General features: G+C 43.8%; 1 protein-coding gene across 9 annotated transcripts in view; it reads right to left on the reverse strand.

Moving 5' to 3' along the window:
* Positions 1–13,324, reverse strand: part of GRB10 (growth factor receptor bound protein 10) — a 203,889-nt gene that overhangs the window by 151,737 nt on the left and 38,828 nt on the right. For 2 of the 9 annotated variants that reach the window (XM_050785568.1, XM_050785574.1), the window contains exon 2: positions 10,159–10,243. The exons of 6 other annotated variants lie outside the window; for them this stretch is intronic. The gene's annotated coding sequence lies outside the window, so the exon portion shown is untranslated. Of the gene's footprint in view, positions 1–3,416; positions 4,567–10,158; positions 10,244–13,324 lie in introns of those variants that run through there. One more of the 9 variants, XM_050785570.1, reaches the window with a different exon arrangement.

The following is a 13,324-nucleotide window of genomic DNA, read 5'->3' on the forward strand; positions in this document are numbered from 1 at the left end:
CAACAGAAGAGAGATGACATAGCAGTAAATGTCAGTCATCCAATTCTCCTTTTCAAAATAATAGTCAAAACTATTCTGATGAAAAAAAAAAATACCCAAGGCAAATAGAAAAGCTTTAAAAAGGGAGCTAGAAAAGAAAAAGACAGAATGAGCAGATATAAAAACCAAACACAATGAAAACAAAATAAAAGCAATGGTAGCAATGATAGCCCAGTGTCACTCAAGGCAAAGAAATAATAATCCAAATATTAAAAAGCATTGATAAAAGCATAACTGATAACGAATAAAAACAGTAGTAGGCCTTTAACCTCCAAACAGCAAAATATCAAAATACATAGATCTAAAATTAGAAGCAAGTTTAATAAAAAGTTTACACTTCGATAAAAAGCTTACATTAAAAGCAAAAACTATGAGACTCTCAAGGAGAAAACGAGGAAAACTAGTTGTTGCAGATGTCCTATATAATAAACACACAGGTTTACTATATAGGACAAAGAAATAAAATTGGAATAATGGGTAATGAGAAGGCATTAATTGATATTTGTGAAAAACAGGCATTTGCAAATATTTATAAACATTTGCAAAATTATTATTTTTTAAAAATACTAAACCACAAAGAAAAGTAGTGCATTTTACAAAAATGCAAAGCTCTCTGGAGTTATAGAACACACGGCCCCAGTGAAAAACCTGTTACACGCTGCCTCCTCCCAGCCTGCATGCAGCTACAGACAGGACTCCAAATGTCCAGCACTGAGACAGGGACTGTAGGCCAGTGTGCCAAGGGGATCCATGCTACAGCCAAATACAAGAAAACCAGAAATTAGTAACATGTGTTTAAAAAAAAAAAAAAAAAGGAAAAAAAAAAAAAACAACTAAGGCACTTGAAAATTAAAAACAAGCTCTGGCCTAAATAAATGGTTCAAGGAGGAAATAAAGATACAATACAGTCCTAGACAATTAGGACAATGCACACTCCCATGTGTCAAGACAAATAAAGTGAAGCAAGAGAAATAAAAGAAGAAAAACTCATACCATGAGACACTTGCATCTTTTATAAAGACAAAATAAATCAACACCAACCCATCCATCTTGAACCAGAAAGAGGGAAATACAGTCAAAAACAAATCGGAAAGCAAAGCATGACAAAATTTATTAAAATCCAAGAAATATAATAAACGACAAATCTCTTAAATGTATAGTCAAGAAAAACATACAAAATTTCAAACAATGAAATACAATGATTTTTAATCATACAGTAATTTTATGCGCACCAGTAAAGACACAAATTTTGAACATTACTGAAATGTTAATTTTTACAAAAAAAAGTACATACCCAAATCAGAACCAACTAAAGTAAAAACACTTAAAATATAAACAGTGAAGATGAAATTGAGTAAAACCCAACTCCACCCAGCTACCAATATAAAGAAAGTGAATGGACTTGGATGGAAGAACGAATCAATGACCATAATTTGTCAAGTGAAGGAAAGAAAGATTCCGAAGCACCAGTTAATAGCAGGCATTTGGCTCAGGGCTTTTTATGTATTTTTCTATGTGTAAACACACACACACACACACACACACACACACACACACACACACCACAGCATCCATTCCCACTGATCACAACGGGAAAATGAAGTGCTGAGGTGAGGGCGCAAGGGCTGGTGATGGGACTCAAAGAAGGAGACGGAGCTCAGTCCAGGAGTCCATGCTCTTAACCAGGATCCTACAGTCCTAGGGTTTTCAAACGATGGTCCCTGGACATCCAGCATGGGCATCACCCGGAGGCTTGTTAACATACAAATTCTGGAGCCCAGACCCTGACCTACTAAACCAGAAACTCAGTGGAGGGCGTGGGGTCCCATAACATGTGTTTCCGCAAGCCCTTGGGTGATTCTACTGCTGACCTAGCCCCAACTACTGGACTGCACATTACATCACTAGAGGGAGAGGGGAAGACTCCGCATGCCCAGGCTGCATCCCAGACCAAGGAAAATGAATCTCAGGATGGGGAGGGGTGGGGGGCAATACTGTTATAAGCTCCTCGGGTGTTTCCAAAGATAAGCACCACCACTCATCTCTTTTCTGTAAATTACTGTTCATTCCTATGATGTTTGCAGGGGGAAAATATTGGGGAAAAAATTGAGTAACGCTTCGAAGAATCATATCCTACTTCCTGGGGGCTGGAAAGGGGGAACCTGCTGCTACTATGCTGCTTGAAGTAAAAACTATACTTGGTTCCTCAAAATGCCCTAACTGAATCCTAAGTACTAGATCCCTAGCTAAAAGCTGTGCCTGTTCTGCTTCCTGTCTTTAAAAAAAAAAAAAAAAAAAAAAAAAAAAAAAAAACTCTTGGGTTTTTGGTCTATGCAAATACGAAGAATGCCTTTTAGAACACCAATTTCCGCTTTTCTTCCACAATGCATTGATGGCAGAAGGGGGAGAAGGCACAGATTCAAGAGCTATTTTAATTATCTGAAGAAAGCATGACCTCATTGCTTCCAACTGCACATTATTAGGTACAAGGGTCTATATGTGACCACAGGTATGAGGATGACCTTTGATTTTTTATTCTCAGCAGTTTGAAAAAGACTTGTGTGGCATATTCTATTCAAGCATCTACAGCTCCTTCCACTTCAGTAGTCTGGTCAGCCTCCCGATAGAAAAGAGTAGATTTTTTAAAACAATACATGATCTTGAATCTGTTTCAATGGCTTTGAAATGTAAGTGCAGGTCAGAACACGCAGCTCTGCTAAGCACAGTGCCACTTTACGGTGGCCACATCCCTACTGTCATTTGTGGGAAGCATCAAGTCCCCTCAACAAACCTGTGCAGAGACACTAGCACCATCCCCACTCAACCGATGAGAAAAAATCCAGGTAACTTGGCCAGCAGTCACTCCTGCTGCACAGCTGCATAGTTAATATTGAGATCTGCTCTCCGCAAATCCAGAGCCCGAGTCCTGAAGGACAGCACAGAACCCCAACAGCGAGATCCTACTCAGAACCAGGAGAGGCCGACACCAGAAACTAACTTTCACTTTCTAGGCACCCTCACCACTAGCACTGGTGTCTGAGAGAAGGTCTTCCCTTTTGCCCTGCTGTGGTCCACACACAGACACGAAGGCCCAGGGCAGGACTGTTAATGCAGTGATCCAACTGATTTGAGACCCAGAAAGTCAAGAGAAAACCTGAGCAAAGGTAACCACAGAAAACAGCCTAGGCTATCCACAGGCAGAAGGTCCTCGAATCCCTCCACCCTAAAAGCCTCACCAGAGGAAAACACTAGTCTTTTAGTCCTGAAAAGAGGAGGGGTGAGGAAGGCCACCTCCACACGCAGCCTTCTCAAGCCGCATTCACCGAGAGTGGATACCCCTGCTCTGTGGTAGGCGTACGCAGAGAAGAGGAACTCACGTGCGCAAAGAAGTCTAGACACACTGTGGAACAGGTCAGAGTACTGCCTCCATCGTACAGATGAGGACGCAGGCGCTGCAACACCACGACCACAGGACCTCATGGAAAAGAAAAGAAACCACATGGAACCATCACAGGCCAGCAGGCTGGAGTCAAAGAAAAGGACAGCAGGGAGGGAGCTGTATCAGGTGCTACAGAGATCAAAGCATCCTATCTTTATGCACCCCGAGAAAATTGCTGTGGAGAAGGATGGGGAGAGAAGAATAAACATTACACAGCTGAGCACTGAACAAGGTAAGAGTTGGAGCACCAACACCCCATGCAGTTGAAAGTTCATGTATACGATTTTACTCCCCAAAAACTTACCTATTAATGATCTGCTGCTGATCAGAAGCTTTATCAATAACATGAAGTCATTAACACACATTTTGTATGTCATATATGTATTACATACCGTATTCTTAGAATAAAGTAAGCTCTTTGGGAGCACTTCCAGCTTCACTAGTATGGATCCCCTGTGTTATTCAAAGTTTACGGTATTACATTAAACATGAAAAATACATAAGACCCATGAGAGGTCACTTTTTAATGCAATGAGCAATTCACTGGGAAGGGAGCTTCTCACATGGAGATGATTAGCATCACATGGCATTTTAAGTGTATACTTGTAACATTTGAGCTCACAGCAACAGTAGAATTATCACAGTAGTACAGTAATTATTTCATGACTATGAAATTAAGTGCAGCATGTACTACAGTTAATTCTATGCAGTGATGATTTCATACTGCACCTTCATGGTTTTTTTTACATTTCTGTCAACAAATGGTTCCATGTATGGTCTGTGTTTGTGTAAGTTTTGACAAACTTTAACTTTTTTATGATGGATTTGTATATATTTTACAGTAACAGCCGAGTCTTCTACATATATTCTATGCATTCATGACATAACCTTTTCTTAATTTTTTTTGGTATTTCTAGGCTATGTTGTAAGATTTTTCAAACTGTTGCAAATCTCCAAAAAATTTTCTAGTAATTACTGAAAAAAACCTCACATATAAATAGACTCACACAGTTCAAATCCATGTTGTTCAAGGGTCAACTGTAATTTTAAATTTGTAATGCATATTACTTAAATGTAGATTTAAAATTGAGTTCCTTTTAAAAGAACTTATTTTTCTCTGATATATTAATATTTTTCTAAATTTATTAAAGATTTGTTTCTACCTTTGGAATCCTTGATACTTGAATTTTACAAATTCTTACAAATTACTGAATGCCTTTGGCTGTCTTCCAAGGAATAGATCTTTGTACATTTAAACTATAAAAAGAGAAACAAAAATTAAGAGACCAAATCAATTAAGACAAAGAGGGGAACGATTACCATGACAACACATTACCAACTACACCCCCCACTGGTCCGGAAGCACCGTCTTCCTTTGGGAATAAAGTCAATAGGAAGGAAAAGCAAAACCACTCAGATGTGTCTTTGCTACCTAAAAATACTGAATTTCATCACTGTTGGGAAAACGGCTAGAACTTTATCCGAAAAACAAAAGATGCTCTATAAAACAGCCCTTGGATTTAAACACTTTATAAACTAAATGCACTCCAAAGTCATTCCAATCAACACTAGATGGTAAACCACTTTTCCCTATGATAAAACCCAAATAACTCATAGAAGACGTCTTTTCACCTAAAGAAAACTTTTTAAAGGCCTCAAAAAATTAATCACACTTTCTAGACGCTAAAGTAGTTAATCACACTTTCTAGATGCTAAAGTAAGCTCTCTGGTTAAATCAGGAAATACTGAAGATAGTGGCATCAGATCTTAACCTCATTCTTTTGGCAAATCTTGAACAAGGCCTGTGATTCGCTCTCTTCCCCATCAGGCCTGAGAGTCCAGTATCTGAGCTGTAAGGACACTGTCCTGGGTGCCGCTGAGAGTGGGACGTGGCAGTGTGAAACCATACAAGCTCCAGAGGGAGCCTGGTTTCTTCCAAGGAAGAGATAAGCTGTACAGATGGTTCCCAACTTGACAATGATTCAACTCAGGATTTTTCGTCTTACGATGGGTTGATGAGGATGTAACCCCATTTTTAGTTGAGAATCTCCTTACAACTTACCACTGGGTTATAGTTTCTACTGAAGGCTTGTCGATTTTGCACCATCAAAAAGCCAAAAACACAAACCATTATTAGATCAAAAAATTAAAATTAAAAGAGTCAAACCGTCATTAAATCAGGCACCATCTACTGTGTTGCCAGCGCTGAATGCGTTTTCAACTTACGACATTTGTGTCTTATGATGGGTCTTTCAGGATGGAACCCTGTAAACCAAGGAGCGATTTCTTTTCTTTTATACCTAAGACTGGGACTCTAATGAAACAAGGGTGGAGTGGGCACCCTCTGGTGACACTGCCAGACCTAGGAACTATGTGGACTTCTGTGAGGGCCTTTTCTCAGCAGCACCAAAGAAGATAATGGCAATCACCAAAAACACTACCTACAGACCGTCCCTGCTGTGCTGCAAATCTTCATTCACCCTCAGCTACTCACTTTCTCCACAAAAGAGGCTTTCTGTCTACTGCCCTAAACCTCCTGCCCCCACCCTTTCCAGTGCAGCATCCCCAAACCCCTTCCTGCAGAACACCCCTATCACTTCAGGGCCTGCACACCACCCAGTCCCCAAGGCTCCCCTGGCCTGTCCCTGCGTGAGCCATTCTGTGCTCTCGCCTCCATTCATGACCTCTTCCTGCCCATGTCCTCCCTCCCTTGGGCCCATGAACATTTCTGTGCATTTCCACTTCAGGAGGGAGGGAAGGGAGGGAGCAAAGGGACGTTTCTCTTAACCATGTCCTCCTCTAGCTCTAGCGCTTTCTCTCTCTGCATCCCTCTGCAAGTGTTGACAAAGCATGTTTGAAACCCACTGCCTCGCACCCCTCGAATCAGCAGTCTCTCTGAAGCCCCAGTTTCTGCAGCGAAATTCTCTCGAAACTTATTTGAAGCATCAAGAGTTTCCCTCACGGTCTCTTCTCACTCTCACCCTCATGGTCGCTGTTGGTGGGTACTACAATGAGGAAGCCAGGCTAAGGAGAGACACGCGACTTATCCCTGAGCCATGAGCCCAGACACAGTAGTTGAACTTGGCCTGGGGCTGGGATTCCTGCTTTTGAGGAGGAAATCCGCAAAGCACAGCCAGTCCCCACCGTTCCCTCCAAATCCACAAACCAGAAGGCTCTTACAGTCAAACAAGTTCAGGTTTTCTATGAAGTCAAACGTTTTCCTTTCTTCCAGTGCTTCTTTGAGCCTTTAATCTGCAAGGCAGCTCTCAAGAGGAAAAGGGGGGTGAAGCATTTTCAAAGATGGTTTTACCCTCTCTCCAACCCTTTTGGATTTTTCTCCCTCCACCCTCCTTCTCCATTTCACCCCCAGAGCTGACTGGGCAGGCACCCACCACACTCACTGTGAGGGTTCTGCTCCAATGCTGAGAAATGGCATGCAAGCATGCAGCAGGGCAGCTCCATGAGACCCCAGCTTCTCTGCTGAAAATAGGCTGCCTGGGAGGAGAGAAGCTGAGAAACCAGTTAGCAGAATTCTGCACCTAGACCTTGGTGGATGCTCATGGGAGAAGCGGTGCATTCTGAATCTAGCAGGTGGGAGGCATGAAAGAAAAGCAGAGTGGAGACCTCTGGCCTGGGCAAGTAGAAGGAGGGCATCTCCAGGCACTGAGATGGGAAAGGTGTGGGAGATGATGAATGGGCAGGATGCATGTGCGCAGGTGGGAAATTCTAGAAGGCAGGACGCGTGCACAGGTGGGATTCCAGAAGGCAGGAAGCATGGATGCAGGTAGGAAATCACAGAAGGCAGGACACATGCGTGCACGTGGTAAATTCTAGAAGGTAGGACGCACGCATGCAGGTGGAAAATTCCAGAGGGCAGGATTGTTCTCATCCCCGCCTGCTGATGCTAGTGACACCGTTATTTCAGGATGGGGAGGGAGTGGATCTGCTCTAACAACTGAACGTAATCACTCACCCCTCCCCCATCTTTAACGGGGTCCTGTGGATTCAGATTAATTAAGGAAGCCCTAGGTACGCGTTTTCCTCCTCTCTGCCTAGCACCCTGGAGGAGGCCCCATGGCCCATGACGGAGCAGCCATGTGCTGGTGTTAGAGATGGACATCAGACAGTGCACACCTGCCTGCACCCTGCCTGCTGCAGGTCAAGTACCACGCAGATGGACACGAGTGGGCACCACAACAGCCGGGGAGGGCATCACGGCAGATGTGAGAGTTGAACTCGGGACAGTGGTGGAAATTAGGAGTGGAGAAAGGAGGTAGGAGAAACAGCATAACAAAACCAGAGGCAAAGGCACACAGAACAGGCTGGGAGAATGCAGAGAAAATCAGGGTACCAAGGATGGGGTCGGGGGTAAAAACAAGGCTTTGTGTAACATTTATGATGGGCCAGGTTCTCAGCTAAGCACTGACTTCCGTTTTCCTTCTCATTATTCCTAACAATGTCGCTGAGGAGGAGCCTGGGGCTCAGGAATGTAAGCAACCCCAGTGTTTAGCTGCTGTGGTGGAGACTGAGGCCTTCGGACCCAATAGTGCCCCGGGAATAGGGACCAGTTGGGGTAAAGGCCAATGATATCCATCTTGACCACAAAGACTCTGAAGTAAAACAATCAAGTTTCATAGAAAGAGTGAGACCCACATGTGCAAAATGTAACTTCTCTAATCCTCAAAACAGGGAAAAGCTACCAGGACATTTGTTTCCAAAAGGCCATAAGAAATCAGAACCTTTACTTTACAAAGAGGTGCTACATTAACAGACTTATTAAATAAAAACTCTTGTTCTCTCACCTATAAAAGGGTGGAATGGGTCTAGACTCTACAATCTACAGGATGCCAAAATTTGTCAAACTCAAATGGTCTAGATGTTTACAAATACGTTAGTCAATTTTATATAAAATGTTGATTTTTTTTTTTTTTTTTTTTTTTTTTGAGATGGAGTTTCACTCTGTCTGTCATCCAGGCTGGAGTGCAGTGGTGCGATCTTGGCTCATTGCAACCTCCACCTCTCAGGTTCAAGCGATTCTCCTGCCTCAGCCTCCAGAGTAGCTGGGATTACAGGCACCCACCACCATGCCCAGCTAATTTTTGAATTTTTAGTAGAAACAGGGTTTCATCATGTTGGCCAGGCTGCTCTCAAACACCTGACCTCAAGTGATCCACCCACCTCGGCCTCCCAAAGTGCTGGGATTACAGGCATGAGTCACCATGCCTGGCCAAAATTTGGACTGTTATAAAATTCTTCTATGTATAATTATGAAATAAAATTTTAAATAATTTTGCTTTGATAAAAATAGATTTTTTTTCTACTGGTTTTTTTCTACTCTGGCCACATTCATCCTATATCACCAGAGCTTCTATAAATAACCTCCAGGAGTTTTTCTTAGAAACTTTGTATAATTTGCAGAATTTGTCACTTTCAAAGCATTTTTCTTCCATTGGTTCTAAACACTGCAATAACTAGGTAATCATCATCTAATGCAATCATCTATATCAATCATGCCCACTCTGGACCCCTAGTCATCAACTCGTTGGTCTATGAAGTAATCCATCAAAATAACCATTAACAGTACAAAGAGAGGGCACCTTTGAAATGTTACCCTCTTCTCTCCTCCATCCCGTCTTCAGGCCCACAGCTCTATTACTTCTGAAAGCATGAAATGCTTTAAATGTAGGTATTCAAGCAGAGTTTGTACTTCTTATCATAAATCTCATCGCATGTTATTACATTCCTCCATCTTCCTTTAATTGAAACTGTAACTTAAAAAAAATTAATCTTCTTTTCAACTTAGGACAGACTGTAACAGCCTGTTGATCCTGCTACTCCCTTGGTGAGATTGCTGCCAGGCTGGTCCCACTCTCCCGGGTGGGGGCAAAGAAAAAAGCAGAACCTATTTCATGAAGACAGTTGGAATGTCTGGCCTGCAGATTGTCTACAGGAGCACAGAGAAGCCCTCCGGCAGCTCTCCGTGGGAAAGCACCCTAAAACCAGCTCCCTCTCAACCTCAGGAACTGAATTCTCTTGGGAGCTGCCAAGGCAGCAAGTTCTTTGCAAATTTTATCTTCTTTTTTTAATCATAAATCTCAAGGATGATCATAAGCAACATCTTGGTCGACTCTGCTCTCACCACTCATATATAAAACCTTTCTGAAAAGTTGAGTTAACTTCAAATGCTGGACAAAGACCAAAATAAATAAAATGAAAGGGGCTTTCCTGTACCATTTCTTGTCTTCCACCTAAGCAGGTGCGCACACGGAAGAGATACCCAACGGCTGCCACTCTCCCTCCATTTCAGGGCAATCCTGTTCAATAGAAGCTCCAATGATCACAGCACACGTTGAGCCTGCCGAGAGTCTCTCTTAGGGCAAGACAAGTAGAAGTGCTAGGGAACGCAGTCCCACAATTCTAATAACCAACCGCAGAGAGAACCATATAGATGAGTATCACGCTTAGGTTTCCCACGCCCACCCCCATCTGTGAAGTCAAACAGCCTGTTGTCAATACCAGAAGAGACAAGTTTGTACATCACAAAAGATACGCAAGTCCCCAATCTAATTATGCCAGCCACTTTAGAAGGAGAGAAAAGATAGCAGACACTCTGGGCAACAAATTACCCTAGGTCTAAGCATCAAGCCTGCACTCATCTCCTGGGTCCCAAAATAACTCACCAACGGTCAGAAGGATGGATGGGCCCTTCCAAATCACAGCCTGGGCTGTCTGAGGACAGCTCTCCCAGGAATCATCTCTACCCACCTATGACGAGAATGGAGTCAATAAATAAGGGTACACTCTGAGGGTCCACAGTGGCTTGCTTGGCCCCCAAGCCTGCAGATCAGACTCGCCAAGAATTAATGAAGGCAGTGACCCACGGGGACCGAGAGCTCGCTGACCTACGAGAGAGGCGCCACGCCCCGGCCTTGGCTTGCCTTGGACACTGCCCTCCTCACCACTCCTACCCCCCTGTATCAGGCCAGAGCTCAGACTCCAGGTAGACCCACGGCCATGTCCAAACCAGATGCCCAGGACCTCAGCAGGAAGAAATCCAATCCACAAAGAAAGAAAAAGGGAAGGACACCACTTTCCTAGAAGCCTAGAGAGAAGTTCAGATACAGAAAGAAAGCAATCTACAGAAGCTGTGTCTGAAACAGCAAAAACCTGGAAACAAGCCAAATGTCCATCAAGAAGTGGATGAATGAGCCAACTGGGATGCATCTATACAATGGAACACTACTCAGCATTAAAAAGGAGTGAACTATTGATAGACGAATCTCAAAATAAATAGCCAGAGGCCAGATAAAATAAATTGATTCCTTTATGCAACACTCTAGGAAATGTAAGCAATCTATACTGAGAGAAAACAGATCGGTGAAAGGGTGGGAAAGAAGAACTGCAAAGGGGCACCGGGAAGTGTGGGAAGTGATGAATATTTTCATTACCTTGGTTACTTGATGATGGTTTCACATATGTCAAAATGCATCCATTTGCACATTTTAAATATGTGCAGTTTATTCTGCTCAATGTATTATATCTAAATTGAGCTGGTTAAAAAAAAAGAATGAAAACAATTTGGGGGCAGGAGGATATCAAGGAATTTGGTGTGACCAAGAACAAGTGGAGCGATTCTCCTTATTTGTGGTACAGTTAAGGGCTTTAAAGTCACCTCAAACACTGAATTACTGAATGGTGAGTCTCTGGCCCTAGGGGAAATACAGAGTTAGGTTTCTATGAGCTGATCACATTTTCAACAACCAATCAATACGTAACCTCATTTTATGTGTTTCTGTTTAAAGACACTTTACTTAAATAAACTGTTGAGATATCTCGCTGGTTGATCAAGGATGCCAAGGGGCATGAATGACGCCTGACCCAAGCTTCCCTGCACAGTCCAGTGAGGAGAAGTTCACACAAAACCACAGAGTCAGGGTGTGCAGGTTAAGTGCCCCAAGTGAGGCAGAAACAAGACAATAAGAACTCCACAGAAGAATGCGAGAGGGCTCTCCTATGCGGAGGACAGTGAAGCAAAGTTATTAGGGGGGAAAAATAAGGGGCTACAAAAATAGAAAAGGATAAACAGAACCAGGGAGGCTCAAGTTACAGAAGCCAAAAGTTGAGAGGATGTCAAAAAAGGAAGGCTGAGGCAACATCAAGGTACATAAGAGTTTCTGAAAGAACTTTCCTTCGGGAAAGGCTATGGGACCTTGAGGAGCAAAACGGTTGTATGGCACAACTGTAGAAGTTTCCTGCCCTTGGAAAGAGAAAGGTGAAAGGCATACCATTCTTGGTTGGTTTCTGAAAGTTTTTTAGTTCAAACTCTCCCATAAATGGGAAAGAACCATGCATCGGAGCATCTGGGCAGAGAAATGGTCTCTACCCTTAGCCAAGCTCTGTGTCGCTAAGGTAGATTGGTGTCATAATAATGAGCCCTCCCCTGACTGCATCCCAAGGGTGAGCAGGGCCATGAGAGTTGCACTCCTGTGTGAGTAAAAGCCCAGCAAGAGCTGTACCATCACAGCTGGGCCGGTCTCCATTGGCCGTGAGCAGGAGGCAGAGCTCTTTCCTTGAGGCCGGGCCCCACAAGGCAGAAGCTGCTGCATGCACACTGAGTTTGGGGATGTGATGCTTTGAACCCCAGGAAACCCCTAAAACTTCTCCCATGAGAACAAGACAAGTAACCAAAAATGGGGACAGAGGAAAGCTAAGCTATGGTCCCCAAGGAATCACAGGAACGAGGGAAACACTCGGAGGTCTCTTTGGGACCAAGAGCTAATGAATAGACACTGAGACCATTAGGATCATCTGCATATTTCTGCCTCTCCCTCCTTGACCCCAAAACAAACAGGGCTGGCTTTTAGAGGCAGTGAGCAGTGAAGAATGGTAGGAGGGGTGCCCTGAGGGCCCAGCTGATTCTCCCAAGTCTAGTGCCAAAGCCGTCACTACAGGGTCTGGGATTCCCACCTCAGGCCCCATCACATCCAGGCCTGGGTGCCTTCATCTAGACACTCTGCAAACTGAAGTCTACTCTGACAATAACTAGTTCTTCTCAGACTCTATTATTTTGTTTTGTAGCAGCTTTCTGAAACCCCAGGGGATTGGGCTTCAACTGTTAGGTCAAGCAAAATGTGAGCTCTTAATAGGATATCTTTCTACCAGAAATACATTCCTTGCAGGCAGGAGCTGGGGCCATCTTGTGACCATGTTGCCCCAGCACTTGGACAGTGCCAGGTACCAAATGGGTGCGCACGTTCACTCATTCACTTGATGGACATGGGGGAGCCCATCTGAGAGTCCCAAGTCAAGGAAAGGTTTCATGGCTTACGAAGTTTGGAAACTACTTCCCAGAGCACTCCCTGGAAGGCCATGCCTCATTCAATACCTGCTGACCCCTCGAGGGACTCAAACTTGTCAAATGGGGCCACAGATGGCCACAGACTCAGCGTCTCCCTCCTGGAGGACGGAGGAGGCACCCCACCGAGTGGAGCCACCACACAGGTGGACCTGCTCCATAAGCTGCCAGTGATCATCAGATTTCAAGCCAAAAACACAAAGACTAAGTGGGAAACGAAGTTTTGTTTCAATGCCATGTTCATGCCTAGCAGTCCCTAATCAGGCAATTGGAATGGAGAGGCTGGGAAGGAGAGTTCCCTTTGAATGACATGGCCAGTAAGAAAAGGCTGGAAGCGCAAGGCTGTCAGGTGATCCAGGAAGTGGGCGCTGGGGCTGATGAGAGATGGCTTTTTGCCATTTTCAGATATGTCTCTTCATCACTGTAAAGCCTTGCCAGAAAGAAAACTCGTCCCAAATCTCGAGGAATCTGAGCATCACTCAGAACAAATC

Source organism: Macaca thibetana, chromosome 3, assembly GCF_024542745.1.
Source record: "Macaca thibetana thibetana isolate TM-01 chromosome 3, ASM2454274v1, whole genome shotgun sequence".
NCBI lineage: Eukaryota > Metazoa > Chordata > Mammalia > Primates > Cercopithecidae > Macaca > Macaca thibetana.